General features: G+C 42.3%; 1 protein-coding gene across 5 annotated transcripts in view; it reads right to left on the bottom strand.

Annotated features, from left to right (window-relative positions):
• TRAPPC9 (trafficking protein particle complex subunit 9) overlaps positions 1-22,381 on the bottom strand; it is a 604,744-nt gene that overhangs the window by 372,005 nt on the left and 210,358 nt on the right. The gene's annotated exons all lie outside the window — the stretch shown is intronic.

Here is a 22,381-nt window from a genome sequence, read left to right as displayed (position 1 = left end):
TTTTCTGAATGTCATTTCCTGGTTGTGCATTGTAAATGTATAGAGATACAACTGATTTCTGTATGTAGATCCTGTATCCTGCAACCTTGCAGAACTTATTTATTATTAATAGTTCTAATAGTGTTTTAGTGAATTACTTATGCTTTTCTACATACAATATCATGGAGGCAGCTTAACTTCCTGATTTCTACTCTGGATGCTGTTTATTTCATTTCCTGGCGCACTTACTGCATTGGCTAGAATCAGTGTTGAATAGAAACGGCAACAGTGGACATCCTTGTCTTATTTCTGATCTTAGGGGGAGAGCCTTCAGCCTTTCACTATTAAGTATGATGTTAGCTGTGGGTTTTTCATGGATACCGTTTATCCATTCGAGTAAGGTCACTTTTATTTACAATGAGGTTTTGGATTTGTTTTGAGCTTTATCATGAAGGGATCCTCAGTCTCTTGCCTATAAATCCATTCTCCTCACAGCTGCTACTGTGGTTTTTCTGAAATGCAAAGCTGATAGGTGTCACAGCTTTTTTCTTACACTACAAGACATTGTCCACACTCAGGCCCCTCCCTCATCGCCACTTTTGCTTTGCTCTTTGCCTCCCGGCAGCAAATCAATTGTGATTTCCCAACATACTCTGCTCCTTCTTCCCTCCATGATTTTGCTCTTTCTGTTCCTTCTGTTTGGAATGCAATTCCTGTAACCATCCATTTGCTCCTACAATGCTTTTAAAACTTTGTGTGATTTCATCTTAGAAACCTTCCCTAAACAAAGTGTAGGTGAGCTTCCCTTCTCCTATCTATCAATACTCTATGTACATGTGTTTCATTACAATTACCATACTACATTCCAGTATTATGTTTATGGGTCTGTCTTCCCCCACAATCAGTTGTTAAAGGCATTGTCTCTACCTTATTGACCTTTGTTTCACAGCATTTAACACAGTGCTTAGCATACAGTATATAACATACAGCACGGCTGAATGAATGAATGACTCATCAAATTGATCCTTCATTTCACTGGCACAGTGATTTTTCTAAAGTACAAGTTTTATTATAACATTCAATTGCTTAAAACCCTTCAATAGCTGCAGATACCCTTCAGGATAAAGTCCAGATTTCTTAACACAGCATCAAAGATTCTCCAGGATCTGGCCCTGACCCCATCCCATCCACATCTTTTGTGACACATCCCAAGCTGAAAACACGTAGGACTCCCCTGACACGTTTGCTTATGTCACACCCTCTGCCTCAGACTGCCTTGAACACCCTTCCGTGCTGTTTACCTGGAAACAGCCCAATCATTTTCTCAAGAGTCAGCTCAAACATCACCTTTGAGCTCTAGATTTGTTTATATGGCTGTCTCTTTGCTTGGATGTTTCAAAGGCACCCTAAATTCCCCAAATCTAAGACTGAACTCACGGCAGTCTCTACCCTGCCACTGCCAATAAGATAAGAACATCTCTCCTTATTCTCCTAGCTCCATAATGACTCCATTTCCCATTGTGCCCAGGTCAGAAACCTGTGAGCCATTCCTAATTCCATCGCCTCTCTCTTTCTCTGTCTCATATTTGTTCCCAAATATCTCTGAAATTCATCCATTTCTCTACGGCTCCATGTCTGCCTTACTTCAAGCCATTACAGCTTTTCTCCTGATCTTGTACAATTGCCTCCTCACTGGCCTCCCCACACTGCAGCCGGGGTGCAAATCTCATCATCGCATTCCTTCTTGCCCCTCCCACACCTGCAATCGTGCAAAGGCCCCCCCACTACTCAAAGTCTCCCCACTGCTCTGGCAATAAACACCAGACCCCATTGTGGCCTCCAAAGCTGCGCATTCAAACCTCCCCAATCACTGCTGCAGCCTCCAGCCCTGTTACCTTACTTTAAACACTGTCTCTCTCTGCCTCCACCTAGCTAAAGCTTATTCAATGCTTACACAATGAAAAGCCTAGTCTAATACCCAGAGCCAGTCTATGGCTTCAGAATCACATCCCTTTTCTTCATAGCTTTAGCCACATTTTGAAGTAATACCCTCATTTGAACACTCTACAGCCTATAAACCCATGGAAGAAGGCACCACACCATCACACCCCCATTTTCCAGCACATGGCTGGCACATAGTAACTGTCAAGTAAAATCTTTACTCATTGCAACTTTCAGGTAGAAATGATCAGTTTGCTACTTTGGGCTATGCCCATCCCAGGGACATATCCGTCCCTTGTCAGTGTCCTAGCATAGCATTTAGGGTATCTTGTTAGAATCCCCTGTTGATAGAGCCCCTCCTCCTGGACTGTAAATTCTAGTCAACAAGCTTTTGCATTTCAATCCCCAGCACTTAGCAGATGCCTAACAAATATCTCAGGATTGAAAGGCTCACTCAATAGATGGGTAGATTCTGGGTACTGCAATAAAAGGGGCAAAAGTTTCCATTGGTAAGCACAACAAAAGGGGTGAGGAGATGGGTTTCCAGGCTGGGGTCATTTAGATCGAAGACAGAGAGGCTTAGAGGAGATGACAACCAGTAAAGAGCCTGTGCTCCCGTCCCAGCAGGTGGCCCAGCAGGACCCCACAGCCACTGCACACCCCTGCCTTTGGCAGAGATGGGACTAGATTCCTTTTTAGTTCGGTAAGAATCTGTTGAACACCTATTACAGGAAGGCTAGGAACAAAGAAAATAGATACAGAAAAGACCGACACTGCAACCTGGAGGAGCTTGCAGATGACTGTGCAGATTGCTTTCAACCCTTAGACTCTAAGAAATCACTTTAATAAATTAGAAGAACAGTCTCATTTGTTTCAATATGTAACCTTTCAGCCAAAAAAGATAAATTTATTTGGGTCTATTGACATGTGACCCCCCTGGCTGTCAATCAGTGCCCAAAAAAGCAGGCTAGCTAAACCAATTGAAGGTATAATTTGATTCTTGCAACAGTTGCCAAATTGATTGGCAATGCCTAATGAGAAATGGGTTATGTTCTAACAACAACAACAAAAATATCCTCTTGCTTTTTCAAAGATGCTTGTAAACCTTTAAAATAACTAATCTGAGAGCCACTACTGACATTCAAGGGCATACTGCAGGTAACCACAGTAGTCAGTACCCATGCTTAGGGCCCACAAGGGATCTCGGGGGTCGGGGTTGCAATCAGGGAGCCCAGAGTTCCCCCCAGTCACATGGGCTGTGTCAGTGAGGACAGATTTCTTAACCTCTCTGAGTGAGATGGAAAGGGAAAAATTCAACGTGGACAGAACGTTGGGAGAATCAGAAGAGTCACACAACACGGCCTGACACACAGGAAGCCCTCACATGTGCTTGACACCTCCTGTCTCCACCTGTTTCATGGCTCATATGATCCCTTGACCAAACACACAAACACCTGGCAGCACAGAGACCTGAGCATTCAACCTAACACTCACTGGTTATGTAACTTCAATGCAGTCATTTAACATCTTAAAGCCTTAGTTTCTGCCTCTGAAAAGAGAAAATAATGACAATGCCTGCCTCACAGGGGTCCTGTGAGGCTCAAAGGAAAGATGCAAAAGTGCCCTGTGAAACTTTGGTTATTATCACTGCAAGCACTATCAAATTATTTTTTAATTACAAATTTATTTTCTTTCTTCTACCATACAAGAAAAAGACCACATGATTCCTGAGAGAAATCTGGCAATAGCCTGTATCTGCAGCAGGAGCCTAGGAGAGTTTGCAATGTAAGAAGGAAGCTGCTGAGACACAGCGGAGCTCCAGCCCGGCTCTGTCCCTGACCTCTGCAGTCGCAGGAGATGCAGCCTCAGGCTGGGGAGACAACAACATAATCTGTTTTTAAGTTACAACCATGAACAAAAGAGTACAGCCACCGATACGATATGAAGACTGTCAGAGGAGCTCTAGAATGGAGATATGGCCAAGAAAAATACGTACAAATAAAAAAGTGTGAAAGCAGAGAAAATGACAAAAATTTTAATGTAAGAAGGAGAGAGTTTCAAAAAAGCAGATCCAAATAAAATGAGCATAAACCCATTATGCTGCAGCAAAAATTGGAAAAGCATTCCCTTTCTATTCAAAAGCTTTCCTTTTCTTCTCTCTGTGGATAAGGAGGAGGAGACGGAGTGGAGGGAGGGGGTAACTCATCCACCAGCAACGGATGACGAAGTGAGTGCAGGGGTCTGGAAAGATTTGAGAGCAGAGCAATGAGATTCCATGTAACATTCTGAAGCACTGAGCAAGGGGGCTTTCATCCAATTTGGGGCGAAGGATTCAATTTAAATAAAAAATCCAACTCTTTTCAATGAGTGGAACTCTCAGATGCCAATTCTGCATTAGATCATAAATTTTCTTTTTCACTAAATTCAGTAATCTTTCTTTAAAAAAGAGGGGATTCTTTTTATAAGACTAATGTATTTTCACTGTCAAAACATTAGGAAACAGTGAGAAGCAAAAAGAAGAAAAATTGCCTATAATCCCAAAACACAGAAATAACCCTTGTTAACATCTCGGTGTATGTTCTTCTAGACTTTTTTCAATGCATACATATAAATGCATATTTTTATAAGAACAGGATACCATTCATACTGTCTTATAACTTGCCTTTTATTTCTTAAGTCATAGATATCTCTCCACATTAATATGTCCTTCTACATCTTTTTCTATCATGCTCATATATCAAATGGATATACCATTTATTTAATTAGTTCTCTATTATTGGACCTTTATGTTGCTTCTAAGAATTCTGGTATTCTAAATAACTCTATGACAGACAACCTAGTATACATATCTTGGTGCACTAGTCCATTTTCTTAAGGTAAACTAAATATGGAATTGTTGTGTCAAAAAATTTATACACTGCGGTAGACCAAATAACAGCCTCCCAAAGACATCCACATCCCAATTCCCAGACCCTGTGAATATGAATTTGAGATGGGATGATTATCCTGGATTATTCAAGTGGACTCCCAATATGATCATGGGGTCCTTCTTAGAGAAAGAGGGGGTCAAGAGAGTCAGAGGGAGCTGAGGCTGCTGCACTGCAGGCTTTGAAGAACAGAGGAAGGGGCCCTGAGCCAAGGAATGCAGGCAGCCTGCAGAAGCTGCAGAGACAAGGAACACATTCTTCCCAGAGCCTCTGAAATAAAAGCGTTTTGCCCAGTGAGACTTTGGGCCTCCAGAACTGTAAGATGAAGAATTTGTATTGTATTAAATCACTGAGGTTATAGTATTTGTTATAGCAGCAATAGGAACCATATGCATTTTTAATAAATCTAAATGTTTATTTAAAAAATAGTTACTTCTAGGGTAAACTATATTAGGTGATTCAATACAACTCTCCCATTCTCTTCTCCTCAGCTGATCAGTGTTTCTATTCTGGAGTCACCTAGACTCCACCTCTACAGATGGGTGGGAAAACTTTGCCCTGGAGAATGGAATTAACATTTTCTTGAGCATCTACTATGTGCCAAGCACTGTCCTGGACTGATCTCATATCTTCCCCTAAACTTGTAAACAATGACTTAATGATATGATTTTATAGATGAACAAACTATAGCTCAATAATGCCAAGTGACTTCCCCCAAAGGCATTTATCTATTCATTCATTCAACCAACCATTGAAAGAACAGCTACTATTACCCAGATACTGAAGTTCTAAGCATTCAAGACGCAGCATGAACAAGACAGAGTCTCTGCCTTTGGTGGAGCTTCCATCCCAGGAACATGACTGTGAAGGGGAGAGCATAGGGTAGGGAGCCTAAACCCTACCTGCCACTCTATGGGACACAGTAACCTGCCCTCACCTGCAAGTCTTTCTTCCTCTGCTCTACTTTTTCTTTTGTTCCATAGTACCTAAAATTCCACTTAGGTAAATTTGAATTTCAAATGCCTGAATCTAGGTATCATCACATTCACTCTCACTTCTACTAGAATACAGGCTCTGCCAGGGCAGGGGTCTTTATCTCTTGCGGTCAGTGATGCAGCCCACGCACCGAGAACAGTGCCTTCCATGTAAGCAGGCCGTCAGTAAGTATTTGTTGAATTACTGTCCAAAACCCATACCTTTTCCCCTACATCTCACTGTTCTCCAACTCCTTAGAAATCTGCAGATGTCTTCTCTGCAAAGGTTTGCCTCCCACCTGCCTCTAAATCATGCCCACAAGTAAAGCACATTAGGCAAGGAAAAAAGAGAGTACTGCATTTTAAATAAAGCAATATTTCATAGATAATGCCAGAATTTCTTCTGAATCTCATTAGCTAAAGTAAGGAAGGAAGTCAGGTCTCTTTACAAATCCAAAGAAAATCAAGAATTACATGTAAAAGAAGAGCAAAAAACAAATCAAATCCCCGATACTATTTCTGAAACAAGCCTCTGTAAAGTGCCCGCATACAGCAGTGCAGCTGTTTCGTGAGAAACGGCAACCCCATGTGGCGAAACAGAGGAACTGCAGTGTTCTGTGTTGCCAGCTGCCTCAATCGGGGTCCTCTCCCTCAAGCCAGAGAAAATGGGCTAACAAGTTAGTTTGCCAGCCTCTGTTCTAGAAGTCCCTGCCCTATTTCGTAGTTGATGAAGAGGAACAGCTCCTAGTGGATCAGACTATCCTAAGTTTTGAAACAAAGGCAAGAGGAAAAACATTACTGTTACCACAAGCAAAAATTATGAGCACCCACCATCAATTATGGAGTGCTCACTTGCATCATACAGCATGTCCGGTGCTTAAATTAGTTAGCTCTAGGAGATTAAGTGGCTTGCCCCAGATGGCACAGCTAGCAAGCAGCAGAGTCAATATTCACTCCCTGGTCCTGCTACTTCAAATACAGTTTGAGTATCCCTGTCTGAAATGCTTGGGGCCGGAAGCATTTCAGATTTTTTTTTGGTGGGGGGTGGATTTTGCAATATTTGCATATACATAATGAGATATATTGGGGATGGGACCCAAGTCTGAACATGAAATTCATGTAGGTTTCATATGCATCTTATAACCATAGCCTAAAGGTAATTTTATATAACATCTGTAATAATTTTGTGCAAGGAACAAAGTTTTGACTGCAACCTATCACATGAGGTCAGGTGTAGAATTTTCCAGTTATAGCAGCATGTCTACACCCAAGAAATTTCAGATTTTGGATCAGGGATGCTCAACCTGTACAACTGTTCATTTACCTATATCATAGGGCCCCAAGAGACACAGCAATGGACTCAATACCTAAACCTGGGCAGTGTGGGGCCTCAAAAGGGCAGGGAGAAGAGGAAGGGGAGAGAGGGTTGCAGATGCAGGTACCATGACACAGGCTACCAGGATGTCCAAAGCAACCACACAGTGTGCAGACACTAACAGAGGAGGGCAAGTCCCAGTGTCCGGTAGTGAGGAGTCCAGAGATGTCTCTCCCTCAAAACGTTCTCTGTGCCACCCTGTCTTGCCTTCTTTGAACAGCGGTGCCCCACCAGCCCCTACCAGACTTCTGTTAGGACACTAGTCCTGCTGTATGACACCATCTATCTGCCTTGAGCATACAGCTTGTCACTTTTAAGTACAATTTTTACTCCACTGTACCAGTAGAATCCAACTGAAACTGAAAATGATTGAAATGTCCAATTTTCTGTTTTAAGAAAATCCCACATAGAGGTTTCAGGGCACAACCACAGCCCACCACTCTGCTTTCCTGCCTCACCCCCTACCGCTCCACGGGCCTGCACTCAGTCTCACACCCTGGGCTCCAGCTGTATTAAACTGCTCATGTCTTCCCCAAACTATCATGCTGTTTTCATGGAAGGCTTTTCCGTGCACTCTAACCTAATCCGGAATTGGCATCCTACTGCGACAGTATGAGTTCCTTGAAGACAGTGCCTGTCTCGTTTGATCTGTATTTCCAGGAGTAAGTCCAATGCTTAATACATAGTAGGTGTTCAATAAATATTTAATGAATGAATGAAAGAACAATCAATAAACTCTATGTAGCCTACTACTGCAAAATAATTAAACTGGGGGGGAAGAGAGTAGAATTGAAAGTGTGAAGTTCTGTGGATGGACGGTGGTGATGACTACCCACAATGTGAATGCACTTAATGCCACTGAACTGGAGACTTAAACATGGTTACACTGGTAAGTTTTATGTTACGTGTATTCTACCACAATTTTTAAAAAATAATTTTTCAGAAGCACAGTCTGAACTCTTTCAGCTCTGTTGAACTGCCTAGTTGCTGCAGCCAGGTGGCAGCCATGTAAATACGGAAGGCAAGCTCGCCACCAGCCCCACCGGTACCAGGCAGAGCTGCAGGTCCACTCTATGGCCTTGTCCCCAGCAGAGCCCTCGTCCCCATGGGGGCATACCAGTTTCATCTACCTCACAGTGACTTTCAAAGCCAAATGACTCAAGTTTCTAACTTGGGCTTTGAGTTCCTTAAAGAGAGGGACTAATCTCTTCCGATGCCCAGAACCTAGCCCAGAGTCCTCTACCCAGCAGGCATTCAGTAGGAAAGAACAGTAGCTGCTGGTCATGGAGCAGAGACGATGTATCAGATATTCTGTAAGTTATTGCAATTTTCCACCAAAGACAATCAAATTCAAGTCTGATACCATCTCAGTGCTGAATGAAACTACAAACAAATGAAGTGCTAAATGAAGGAATTCAGTAAGAAAGGGAGCGGGTGGCAGGCTCAGGATCAGAGAGGCTTAGAAAGCCACGCCGCCTGTCTCACATGGAAGCCAACACCTTGGGACCTGAGTCCTGAAATGAGATCAGTCTGACCACACCTATAGAATATATCAAGATTTTCCATTAGTTATTGTAGCCTTTGTTTCAATAAATTGCCTTTTGAAGTGAAAAATCAAGAGAAGAGAAGATTCAGAATATAATTACCAGTCCAGATCTCAAAAAATGGATAAGGTCAATGCAAAAGCCTATTAAACTCCAGGTTAAAGAAGAGAATTGTAAAGAGAAAAGTGACTCACAAATTATATAAAAAAGAAGAGTTAGCATTAATTAAAAAATGGAAAGGAAGAGACATTTTTTGAGAAACTAAAAATATCTCACCCAATAAAAGAATTAATTTAAATCATTAGTGAAGACAAGATAAGGAAAAATTTAGAAAGAGTAATATCTTTGCACTGTGTATCTTTTGTCCAAGTATGTGGCAGACAAATGGGGAGAAGTCAGCTGGCGCACACATCTCCCCAGCAAACACAGCCACGCACCCACCACAAGCCAGGGTAGTCCCAGGCAGTGGAGAAATGAGGATGCGCAAGATCCACATCTCATGTCTGACTCGTTTCTCTCATAATGCCTACGACCCAAGCTCTTGCTCTTACTTCATCCTAATGACTCCTCAACACGGAACTTGGCGTCTGCCCATATACTCTATAGAAACTTCTCCCAAATACTTAATAAGGTCATCAACAACTTCCACATTGCCAAATTCAGTGGATTTTTTCCTACTGCATTTCTCTATTAATCATTTTTGTCATTTCTGGACAAGCCCTTGGTTTCTGTGACCCACCCTTCTTCCCTTTTCCTCTTCAGTCTCTTCCATCAACAGCTCTTCATTTTCCCACGCCTCAGACACCAGGATGCAGAACTCCAGCAATGGCCCAACTTCTCCTCCGAGTGTCTGCTATCATTTCCTGGCTGCTTTTCTCCCTACCTGCTACAGCCACTGCTCTCTGGACCTGCATGCGGCACAGGGGCCACAGACTCAGTGAGTCTAGGCTTGGACCTGCCATTCCCCCCTTCCATCTAGAGCCACCCAAGGCAGAAACCAAAATCCACCCCCTGCCACATCCTATCAATCCCTGAGGTTTCTCAGTTTTACCCTTTGAGGCCTCCTTTGTGCATCCTCTCCCATCCAGACCTAACCTGTGGTTCAGGCACACATCCTCCCTCAGCTTCACCACCAACAGCCACCTGTCTCCTCTGTCTGGTCTACTGTGGCAAGGCTGATGGGGCCACAACACACACCTAATGGGCAACACTTGGCCCTGCTAGTAATAAGACGACACCGTAAGTGCATACCGTGCACTAGGAATTGTACCAAATGCTTTAATGGATAAACGGGTTGGATCTTGATGTCCACTTTATGAAGTGAGTCCTACCATTATCCTCATCTGACAGATGAGGAAGCTGAAGTCCACAGAGCTGAAGTAACTTATCTGAGATTACATGCAAATCGGTAGCACAGCCACAGATTGAAGCCAAAGCAATCTGCCCAGAGCCTGTGCTACTGGCCACTCTATTCCGGCACCTCTGCCCACCTTTCTAGTATCATCTCTCACCACAGCCCCCATCCCCCACCAAAGGTATGATCTGGTGAGACTAATAGATAGGAATGGCTTCCTATTCCACACCTTCCTCTGCTCACGCTGCTCCCTCTGATTAAATGCCAGGATCCTGCCTGCCTTAATGCCTGGAGTGTTCTGACACGTCCCCCCAGGGAGCCGTGACTGTCCATGCTGCCCACTGTCTCCTTCAGGAACCCTCCCTGCATGGCCACAGCACCCTTCGCACACATCCACCTAGGCCCAGGTGGTGTGGGGTCCGACTGGGATGGACTCCTCAGAGGGGTGACACTAATCATGATAAATGTCTTGCCAAAAGGCAAGACAGAAAGCTCATCAAAACAAACCACTGTGAAATAATCTGTGCTGATCAGGTAAGGTAACCCCCTTGCCAGGTGGGGTTTGTGTGAGCATGGACAATGACCACCATTACACCATTTCCAGATGTGAGTTTAGAACAACAAAACTTTAACTAGAAAATATAGAAACAGATATAGCCTCCAGCCCTAACCTTCTAGTGTAGCAACTGCACCACCCATCTAAAAGTATTTCCTCCTGGAGGACCATGTCCCCAGCCACCGTCAGCAACAGTGCAATTACTGGGTGGGTGTTTGCAGCAGCACGTTGATCCTCAGCTTCAGGGCTCTGAGTTCATGAAAGGGAACGAGGACTATAACTACACAGGAAAGCATGCACATGCCATGCTGGAGCGTAGTTAAAGAGGGTATAAAACATGAGTGTCCTGAGTAGTGTTTCTAGGGAAATGTTTTCCCCAGCACGTCCCACCGTCTGGTGACATGTGTAACAAGTTCCTTGAGTGTGAAGGATATCAGGCTGGGGCCCAGAAGGCCATGTAAGAAGGAAAGCAGGTGGCCCTGTGGGGTGGCCATGCTACACCTAGAGCTTAACCAGGTCACCCAATAATTCTCTTTCAAAATGCATCTACAAGGCTGGTGTGGTGGCTCATGCCTGTAATCCTAGCATTCTGGGAGGCTGAGGTGGGAGGATCGCTTGAGCTCAGGAGTTCAAGACCAGCCTGAGCAAGAGCAAGACCTCGTCTCTACTAAAAAATAGAAAAAATTAGCCAGGTGCAGTGGTGCGTGCCTGTAGTCCCCACTACTCAGGAGGCTGAGGCAGGAGGATTGCCTGAGCACAGGAGTTAGAGGTTGCTGTGAGCTATCTCACAGAACAAGACTCTGCCTCAAAAAAAAAAAACAAAGCGTCTACAGCCTCCTTCTTATCCAATGAATAAACATGCCCTTTCCATACACGAAGCCCTAGGCGGGGCCTGAGCTTAAATGTGCTGCCCCAGACCCTCCAACCTCAACAGATGGGGAGGGAGCGTCTGTCTGAGATCTCACAACTGCTTATGCTTGTCTGAACCAAGGCCATACCCCTCCATCACCCTACTGAAGACAAACAGGTAGCTCAATCAATCTAACACAAGTATTGACTGCCAGCAACTGCCTTTATTTTTTTTTTTTTTTGCATTAGATTTTAATCTTTAATATCTACCATTACTGCTTTAGGAAAATGTTTCCCTGAACCAAGAATACAATGCTAATTACATAAAAATATACACATATAAAAAGTAGTACTCCAATTTCCCAGGAAAAAAATCCAAATATAACTTCTAGAATAGCCAAGTATACAGTCTTATCCATTATCTTCTGCTTCCTCTCATCATTTCAGGTAATTTTTTTTTTAATTTCAGAATATTATGGAGGTACAAACATTTTGGTTACATGTAATGTCTTTGCCTCACCCAAGCCAGGGCTACAAACGTGCCCTTCCCCCATACGGTGTGCTCCATTAGTTGTGAGTTTACCCACCCTCCAACACCTGACTGGCACCCAGTGAATATTATTACCATGTGAGCACCTTAGTTTTGATCAGTTAGTACCAATTTGATGGCGAGTACATGTGGTGCTTGTTTTTCCATTTTTGTGATACCTGACTTCGAAGGATGGGCTCAATCTCGATCCAGGATAATATAAGAGGTGCTAGTTCACCATTGTTTTTTGTAGTTGAGTAGTATTCCATGGTACACAAATACCATATTTAATTAATCCACTCATGTATTAATGGACACTTGGGTTGTTTCCACATCTTTACAATTGTGAATTGTGCTGCCATAAATGTTCAAGTGCAGATGTTTTATTATAGAATGTCTTTTTTTCCTTTGGGTAGATGCCTAGTAGTGGGATTGCTAGATCAAATGGTATTTCCATTTTTAGCTCTTTGAGGTATCTCTAAATTACTTTCCACAGGGGTTGTACTGATTTTCAGTCCCACCAGCAGTGTAAGAGGGTTCCAATCTCTCTCCACATCCATGCCAGCATTTGTTGTTTTGGGACTTTTCAATAAAGGCCATTCTCACTGGAGTTAGGTGATATCTCATTGTGGTTTTGATTTGCATTTCCCTGATGATTAGAGATGTTGAGCACTTTTTAATATGCTTGCTCAGCTGCCTTTATTTTCACAAGGATACCAGGGCACACAAGACAGAGTAGTCTGAGTGATAGCTCCTAGTCTTAAAACAAAGCTTATAATCAGGCTGAGGAGATCAGAGTACGCAGAATTAATGTCATTAGCAGTGTCACACAGAGTACAGGTACAGAGTGAACAGCTAAGCCTCCTGGGACATAATAGTGACACTGACAATTAAGGGATTAATGGTTGCACCACAGATTTTTACATAAGGATTTCAAAAATAAGGGTGATGTGGTTTAGGGATTGGATGAGAGAAAAAAATAATACTTTTGCACATATGCCACACACCGAAAGCACAATGTGAGGCACTTCACATACGTCATCCCATTTAATCCTCAGAACAACCTCAAGACAGGCATCACCACTACCATTTTACAAGTGGGGAAACTGAGGTTCTGAGAACTGATCAAGATCATACAGCTCTAAGCAGCTGAAATGGGTTTCAATCCTACGTCTCACTGGTTAAAAGACAGCTTCAATTTTAGACATGTTGAATTTATAGGACTAGGAAGGTATCTGAATGGGAATATCTCAAAGAAAATTGGAAACTCAGGAGTAAAGCTCAGGTAAGAAGATAGAGCTGATGATAAACGTTAAGTTCCTAGTATTTCATGAGCATGAATATGTATTTTTCTTCCATTTCAAAACCAAAAGGCCACATGAAAGCTGGCCCAGTACTTCTATAAAGAAATGACTGTCATTACATGGTAACATCTCTATTTTCCTGATGATGAACTGAAAGGAAAGTCTCCCTCTCACAGGAGAGCTCTGTTCTGAATGAACCTTCTCAAAGAGCGACAGCAACTCCAGCACCCAAGAAATACGCATTACGGGTAGAAGGGCAAGTTGCAGTTTTGCAGAAATCTCTGCAGCTACTGTGTGAAATGGGGCTGATGGTCCTAAGTCAGGTAAATGGATGAGACTGAAAAGACATCAAGCTACCAGCTACCCAGTTCCAAAACATTTTCTTCAACTCAAAAGGAAACCCCACATCCATTAAGCAGCTACTCCCTATCCCCTACCCAGGCCCTGAAAACCACCAATCTGTATCCTGGCTCTATAGACTCACCTATTCTGAATACTTCACATAAATGAACTCATACACTTTCACTTCACTTCTTTCACTTAATGCATTCTCAAGGCTAATCTACGTTATAGTGTATATCAGTATTTTACTCTTTCTAATGGCTGAATAACATGCCATTGTATGGCCCTTCCACGTTTTGTTTACCCATTCATCTACCGAGAGACATCTGGGCTGTTTCCACCTTTGGGCTATTGTGAATAATGCTGTTACGAACATGTGCATATATGTATTTATTTGACTACCTGTTCTCAGTTCTCTTGGGTCTGTATCAAGGTATGGTAACACTAAGTTTACCTTGCTGAGGAACTGCCAAACTGGTTTCCACGGCACCTGAACCATTTTACCATCAGTTATGTTTATGCACTATTGGTGTGTAAGAGTTCCCATTTTTCCACATCTTCATCAACACTTGTTACTTTCCAGGTTTTCTTTTTATTATAGCCATCCTAGTAGATATGAAGTAGTACCTTATCATGGTTTTGATTTGTAGTCAATAACTACTTTTGATTTCAAATAAAATTAATGTTCACTGCAAAAAAAAAGTAATAGTGATTTTCTTTTTATTTAATTAATGAAATTTTCCCAGCTTCCTGAGAGATGTACGGGATCCCCTGGGCTCATGTTTCACCCTGTGCTTACCTCATTCATTGTTGGTTCACCTGCCTGTCCCCCCAGAGGGACTGTGAGGCCCTTGAGGACAGTTTGTATCAGAATCTCCAGCGTCTAGTCATTCATTCAACATGTATTTACTAAAAGCTTATGACGTCCCAGGCACTGCTCAAGACACTGGGAGCACAGCAGGGAACAAAACTTGTCTATGCCCCCTAGCACTCACGTTCTAGCAAAGGAGACACACAATAAACCATTCAGTACGCAACAGAGTTAAGGACTATGGAGAAAAATCATGCCAGGAAAAAGGATGGAGCTGGAGAGAGTGAAATGCACCTCAGAGCTGGATGGCCTGGCCCCAGGCCCGTTCCCAGAGATGCTGGCCCCTCAGGCAGCAACTGCTCACCTGGCCCTCCGCCCATTCCTTCCCTGCCTTTTAGGGAGGACCAAACCTGAGAGTAAGAAATGCCACATACAAGAATATGGACTCAACTCTGAAGATGGCAAGGAGTCCTCAGAGAGCCCTCATAACTATTAGCAGCTATTACTTAACTGTTTGGGGGGGCTACCGGTCCAAGGCTGATGCTACCCACCCTCCTTTGCATGTGTGCGTTAGCGTTGGCTTAACACTTCTCTTTCAGAGACTAGCACTAGTGAAATCTCTTCTGTAGAGCAACAAAAGCAATAGCAAAGAACATGAATTCTGGAAACACTTTAGAGCAAAGCAACAAAGGAAATGAACCACACAGGTGGGGAATGAAGAGGTGGGTCCGAGAGCTTTTAATCAAGAAAGAAGTATACATTCTCTTCCTGTCATCTTACACCTAGGAGAATATTGGCCCGAGTCAGCCATATTTCTGCCACATGGAACCTAAGAAAACAGGGAAGAGAGCTGAGAAATGATGTCTGAATCTGAAAACAAACCTACATCTGAACTTTTCCATTAAATGAGCCAATAAATTACCTAGCTTGAGTAAACCACTTAGAGCTGGGGTTTCTGCCATGAACAACGTCAAGAATCCTGCTACAGAAATCCTGGACTTTGAATAAGTATTACATATGGAAGACCACTGTTGACAGCGGGGGAACTGTAGGGCAAGCCCTTCTAGGCACACTGCTGTATACGAGGTAGACTCAGGTATCTGATGGCCGCACGAGCACCCAACATGGGAGTGAGCGCATGCTGCCTTCTCTACGCCTCCCAGCAGAAGCTGTTCTGACTGGCAAGCATCTGAGGCATGGACTGGATGGCACATGCCAGCAGGAAGAATCACTGCCTCCCTCCATTCTTCCTCTGTGCTCTTGGCCACCTGGAACGCAGGTAGGAGGATAAAATAGGCCAGGCTCAACCCTACAGACCTGGCCATTTATCCCCAGCTCCCTCTGAGAGAGGTATAAGATTTAGAATTAGGAATGGGGAGAGTATAGAAAGAAAACAAACACAGCTGAGGTATCTAGCCTATGGCCTGTCCCCAAGCACATTTGTATCAGAGCTGAAGCCTGCGGGTCACAGGGTCTTTACATAACACACAGGGTGTGATGCTCTGAGTGCCCCTTAGACCTTCTTTCTTACTCAGCTCCCTCAAGACCTCAGGCAGGGGTAGGGAGGCAATTAACAGGTCACCACGGGGCATTTTGGGGTCTCTGGCTAGACAATCAGAATGCCCTCCTCAATCTTAATATTCTTATACATAAGCATTATGGAGACAAAGAAAATTGTTTCATTAACCATAGACAGAAATCAATCAGTGATAGTATATATAGGTAAGAAAAAATACTCTTAAAAGAATAAAAATTACTAAATGAATGCTGGGACATTACTTATTCATCCATCCATTGAAAACATTAAATTTTTACTCTGTATATAATGGGGAATTATCTAGGCAGCCACTGAAGATTAAGCTCTCAGAAAGAACATGTCTTTAAAACTTTACTTATAAGTCACTGAGGGTCTCTGTGATTATTCATGCTTACAGCTGTGTCCTGTTAAATCTTACAAGAGTTATTAATAGCAAGAATTATAAATAACAAGGTATAAAAGTAACTGCTCAAGTCAAAGCACACAAAGAGCTGAGGTCCTCTGCCACTCCCTCAAGCCCCCAAACACCTGCATTGCCTGGCAGTACCTCTGGGTGGGACAAAGGGACCCCATGGAGCCTCAGAGGAACAAAATAGGAGAGCCCAAAGTCTACATTCCTGACATCCCCCATGCTATATTCCAGTGCCATAAGAAATATTTATGCTTTGTCATACACTGAAAGCGAGAGCTTGGTATGGGGGTGTGGCACACCACACCAAGGCACTCTGCAGGGACTACTGAGATGCTAAGGGCCAAAGATGCAGAACATAAGGGTTCTGTCTTCAGAAGCACCTGGTGTAGTGGGGAGGACAGAAAAGTAACAGAAAATGACAACTGCTGTAGGGCCGCATGTGTTCTTAACCCAGACTTGGAGAAAGGCCGGGTTCATATCTGAAGGATAAGTAAACAAATCATGGAAATTCAAGGCAATGATTGTTATCATTCAAGTGTGTGCAAACTGCAGCGGACGCACAAGAAAGATCCGTTCTTTATTCAGGGACAGAAGAGCAGGTTGAGCCGCGACGCTGTGCTGGACCTGAAAGCGCCGGTACACATGAAACACAGCAAAACAGCAGAGCATGCCGAGCGGGAGGGAGTATTCTATGGAGAGAGGAAAGGACGCCAGAAGAGATAAAACTAAAAAGCCAGGATTGTATCAGGTTGAAAAGGGACTTTGAAGACAGTTTTAACTACCTCTGGACAATGGAGGAGGATTTAAGAAAGGAACAGCCTAATTAGAGTTTTATAAGAGATACAACAACAACAATACCAGCTGGCATTTCCTGAGTGCTCACAAATGCTTCACACTGTGCTAAACGCTTTACGTGAGTTTAGAAAGTCTCCAGCACATAGTAAGCATGCAATAACATTAGCTGTTACTATTTAAATAATTCTTTTAACAAACCTATGGAAAAAAGTACTATTATTCCCAATTTGAAAACTGAGGTTCAGTGAAACTAAGATTAATTTGACCAAGGTCAAGAGCTACTAAATGGTTGGGTCCAACAGTCTGATTGTGGAAACTCTCTGAGCCACTATGCGGGCTGGCAGTCCAGGGGAGAAGGGACTGAAAGGGAAGAAACTGAGGCTGGGCAGCCAATGAAAAGGCCACACAATGTCCGTGGTCAAAGCCCAAGATCATAGCCCGAAAGTACAGGATAGTAGCTATGGAGACAGACACCTTGAAAAGTTGGATCCTACCCTTGATAGGCAGAGATAATGTTGTTCTATGCAGTTTGCGTTTGTATAAGACTAGATTTACATTGACCTATGCACAACCTATTAACTGATATGACTTTTGATTAATAATTTACAATTGCAAGAAAGGAGAGAACAAAGAGGGAACAGACACAGCAGGGAAACCACAAACTAGAACCCTCCAGTTAAAGACATCATCTGTTTAGCCCACTCAATGGCTTATAAAATTGATGGATGAATTGCCTTTGGTCAGGGCATAGACCTTCTGGACTTCACATATCTCCAGTAGGGGATCTGATTGCCCCCTGCAAGCTTTTGCTCACCCTGGTCTAAGATATGCCTGTAGACCAGGGTGTAATCTTAGCTGTCCGTCCACTCACTGAAAATATATACCAGGAAGATTGCTTTGAATGAGGTAGAGTATTAGAGAACGAACAAGAGCTATCTAGTAGTCAGACCATTCTCCAATCCTGGCCCTACGGGTTACTGGTATGTGAAACTGGGTAAGTGACTCAGTTTCTCTGAGCTTCTGATGATGTCAGCATCTGTAAAATGGGGTTACTGTAATCATTAGGTAAAATGGCAAATATTCAGTTCCTAGCATAGCAGATGACACATCGTAGGAGCCTAATTAATGGTAGCCATTAGAATTGCTATTCAGGGCCGGGCGCGGTGGCTCACGCCTGTAATCCTAGCACTCTGGGAGGCCCAGGCGGGTGGATCGCTTGAGGTCAGGAGTTCGAGACCAGCCTGAGCAAGAGCGAGACCTCGTCTCTACTAAAAATAGAAAGAAATGATCTGGCCAACTAAACATATATATAGAAAAAATTAGCCGGGCATGGTGGTGCATGCCTGTAGTCCCAGCTACTCGGGAGGCTGAGGCAGTAGGATCACTTAACCCCAGGAGTTTGAGGTTGCTGTGAGCTAGGCTGACGCCACGGCACTCACTCTAGCCTGGGCAACAGAGTGAGACTCTGTCTCAACACACAAAAAAAAAAAAAAAAAGAATTGCTATTCAGAAGGTATGAGTTCAGGCGTAAAGGACAAGAAAAGAAATGAAGAAGAAGGAAAAAAAAGTTTGGCTTTAGGGGTTTTTTTAAATTGAGAGATAATTCACATACCATAAAATTCACCCTTTTAAAATGGTATACAATTCAGTGGTTTTTAGTATATTCACAGAATTGTGCAACCATCACCACTAATTTCAGAATATTACCATCATCCCAAAAAGAAATCCTGAGCCCATTAGCAATCACTCCCAATTCCCCCTCCTCCCTTCCCCCAAACCCCTGGCAACCACCAATCTGTTTTCTGTCTGTGGGATTGCCTATTCTGGACATTTCCTATAAATGGTGTCATACAATGTGTGGCCTTTTGTTTCTGGATTCTTCCACTTAACATAATGTTTTTAAGATATATCATGTAGCATGTACCAGTACTTCATTCCTTTTAAGGACTGAAGGATATTCTGTTTTATATGTAAACTAAAAGAAAATCTTAAGCCCCTCAGCTGAATGGACCCCCCTCTTGGCCAAGGGGACCCCAGAAATACCCTAAAGCTGAGCTGCTGGCCATGAGAAAGGAGATCAGACACGCCTCATCATGCCCCCTCCCTTCTTGGAGATGTCCTTTCTGACTCATGACCAGGCCTAAGGCCATGCCAGACAAAGCTTAAACCACACCTGCAGGTCATCCATTTACTTAACAGATCTCTTAAGTCTGGGTATATGTCTGGCAGCTTGTCTCTGATTAACAGACTTCCTTATCTTAAAACATTCCAAGCCTTTAGACAAAGGTTAATTTCTTTAACCAATCACAAATCAAAGCATCTTTAAACCCACCTATAACCTGTAATCCCCTGCTTCAAGATGTCCTGCCTTTTCAGGACAAACCAATGTATACTTTCCATGTATTGATTTACAGTTTACATGTAATTCCTATCTCCCTGAAATGTATAAAACTAAACTGTAACCCAACCACAGTGAGACCACTTGCTGAAGGCTTCTTGGGCATGGCTCTCTTGGACATGGTCACACATATTCAGCTCAGAATAAACCTCTTTAAATTATTTTACAGAGTTGGGCTCTTTTTCCGTTGACACATAGATATGCAGCAGTTTGTTTATCCATTTATCAGCTGATAGACATTTGGGTTGTTTCCACTGTTTGGCTATCATGAATAATGCTGCTATGAACATCCGTGTTCAAGTTTTTGTGTAAACATGTTTTCAATTCTCTTGAGTATATGCCCATGGTGGAACTGCTGGGTCTATATGATAACTATGTTTTCTAAAGAAGTACCAACTTTTTTCTAATGCACCTGGGGATTGGTTTTTCACTATAACCTAAAGTCAAAGATATTTAAAAATCTCTTTAGAATTTAATAGAAAAGAAAAATGTGATATTCATGGTGTTGCCTGGTTTCAATCATCAAATCTCAGAATCCACTCAATACAATTTCCAACAGATAACCACTTACCACATTTCTTTGAAAAACAGTACACACAGCTAACAGGAAAATCAGCCAACAAAGGGATGCCAAAGAAAATTCATCCAACAGTTCCCAAAATAATTGGTTTTTGAATTATGAACTTCCATTATGCTGAGAGTCAGTGAGAGATTTATTTTTTTCTTTGAGGGAAAGGGAACAAGCAGAAATTGGCATCACAGTTGTCACAAGAGTTTTTTAGCCCTCTACTGCACAGTTAGTTTATTATGCAATTAAGCAAGCAACAATGCTACTCAACTTAAATGCCTGGCCAGTTTCTGAAGATAGGCTGGTTCACCTAGCGTACTTCTTACTTTAAATCACTCACTCAAACAAAAGAAACTGATGTCAGTGAGATTAGAAAATTTAAGGCTTACATCTCCAAGGTAAACTCTACTTGCTGACAAGACCAATTCTAAAAATAGAAAAGTAACTGAGTCTTAAAATACATGCAGACAATAGCTGAAGACCTGTATCTAAAATAACAGAATCTAATAACTTCCAGGGTTTTTAATCCTGACACTGCCATTCAACAGTTGCATGATCTTACGGAAATATTTAAATCATTTGACCTTCAGCCTTTTGTATGATATACTTCATGATAGTGTACAACCAGCTACAAAAACTTCTGGAAGTAGTGAGGATTCTTTATTTGTGTAACAAACATTTACTAAGGATCATAAATAATAAATGAAAAACATCTAGACTATCTTTGGCACATAGTAGGCAATCAACAAGTTATACGAAACACATGTTAAGCAATGAATTATCCATGCCAAACATCAGGCTGTGCTCTGGGGATATACACATTAAAGACATTCCTTGCTCTTAAGAAACAGAGTCTGATGGGGGAGGCAGAAAGGAAGCAACTACAACTCAGTATGTGCTAAGTGACATGACAAAGAAAAACACAGGGTGCCACTCAACACATCTGCAGATTGAATGGTGAGGAAAGACAGTCAAAGAGACCTCTCTTGAACTAGGAAAGTTGTTTTCATCAATGTTATTGAAGAAAGATTAACTTGCAATAAGATGCTACCACTTTAAGTATACGTAAACATTTAATAAATTCATTCACCGGTGTAACCACCAGCACAATTAACACACAAAATATTTCCATCACCCCTCAAAGTTCCTTCTTGCCTCCTCCCTGCCCATGCTAATGTCCACCCCACCAACCAATAACCTGCTTCCTGTTACTACAGTTTCATTTTACACATTCCAGAATTCCTTATAAATGGAATCATACAGGATGTATTCCTTTGTGCCTTGCTTCTTCAGCAGATTACAATGTTTTTGAGATTCATCTGTGTTGTTGGGCATATCAGTAGTTCATTTCTTTTTATTCTTAAATGGTATTCCAAGGGGTGAGGAACCTGCAGCTTTGGGGCCACATGTGGCCTTCTGGATTCTGAGTGTGGCCTTTTGAAGTTTGGATCCAGTAGAGAGAGGCCACATTTGGGGATCTGGAAGCCCACATGTGGTCTTGAGGCTGCAGGTTCCCCACCCCCGCCTGGGATGGACCTGTGTTTTCATTTTTCTAGAGTAAATACCTAGGAGTGGAATTAATCGGTCTTTATGTGAGAATATGCTTAATTTAATAAGAAATGGCTGAACAGTTGTCTAAAATAGTTGCACTACTTCATATTCTCATTAATAATATATAAGAGTTCCAGTTCTGCTAGAACCTCACTAACACTTGGAATAATCACTATTTTTAATTTTAGTCATTGTAATGGGTTGTATGATAGAATCTCATTATGGTTTTAGTTTGCATTTCCCTACTGACAAATGATGCTGAGCATCTTTTCATGTGTCTGTCTCCCATTCATGGATCTTCTTTGGTGAATGGCTATTCAAATCATTTGCCTATTTTTAAAATCAGGTTCTTTGTCTTCTTATTGGTCATGAGAGTTTTATGTATATTCTAGATACAAGTCCTTTCACACATATATGTTTTGCAAATACTTACTCCAAGGCTGAAATTGCTTTTTTGTCTCCTTACAAATGGCTTTTGATGAGAAGTTTTTAATTTTGATGAAGTCTAATTTATCATTTTGTCCTTTATGTTTCATGCTTTTTTTTTTTTTGTATGCTAAGAAATCTTTACCCACTCCAAGATTGAGAAGATTTTCTTCAAAGTTTTCTTCTAGAGAAAGCTTTATCTAGATAAA

The sequence above is a fragment of the Eulemur rufifrons genome, chromosome 3 (genome assembly GCF_041146395.1).
Source record: "Eulemur rufifrons isolate Redbay chromosome 3, OSU_ERuf_1, whole genome shotgun sequence".
NCBI lineage: Eukaryota > Metazoa > Chordata > Mammalia > Primates > Lemuridae > Eulemur > Eulemur rufifrons.
Note: the sequence above shows the minus strand (reverse complement) of the source record. Positions and strands in the feature narration are given on the sequence as shown.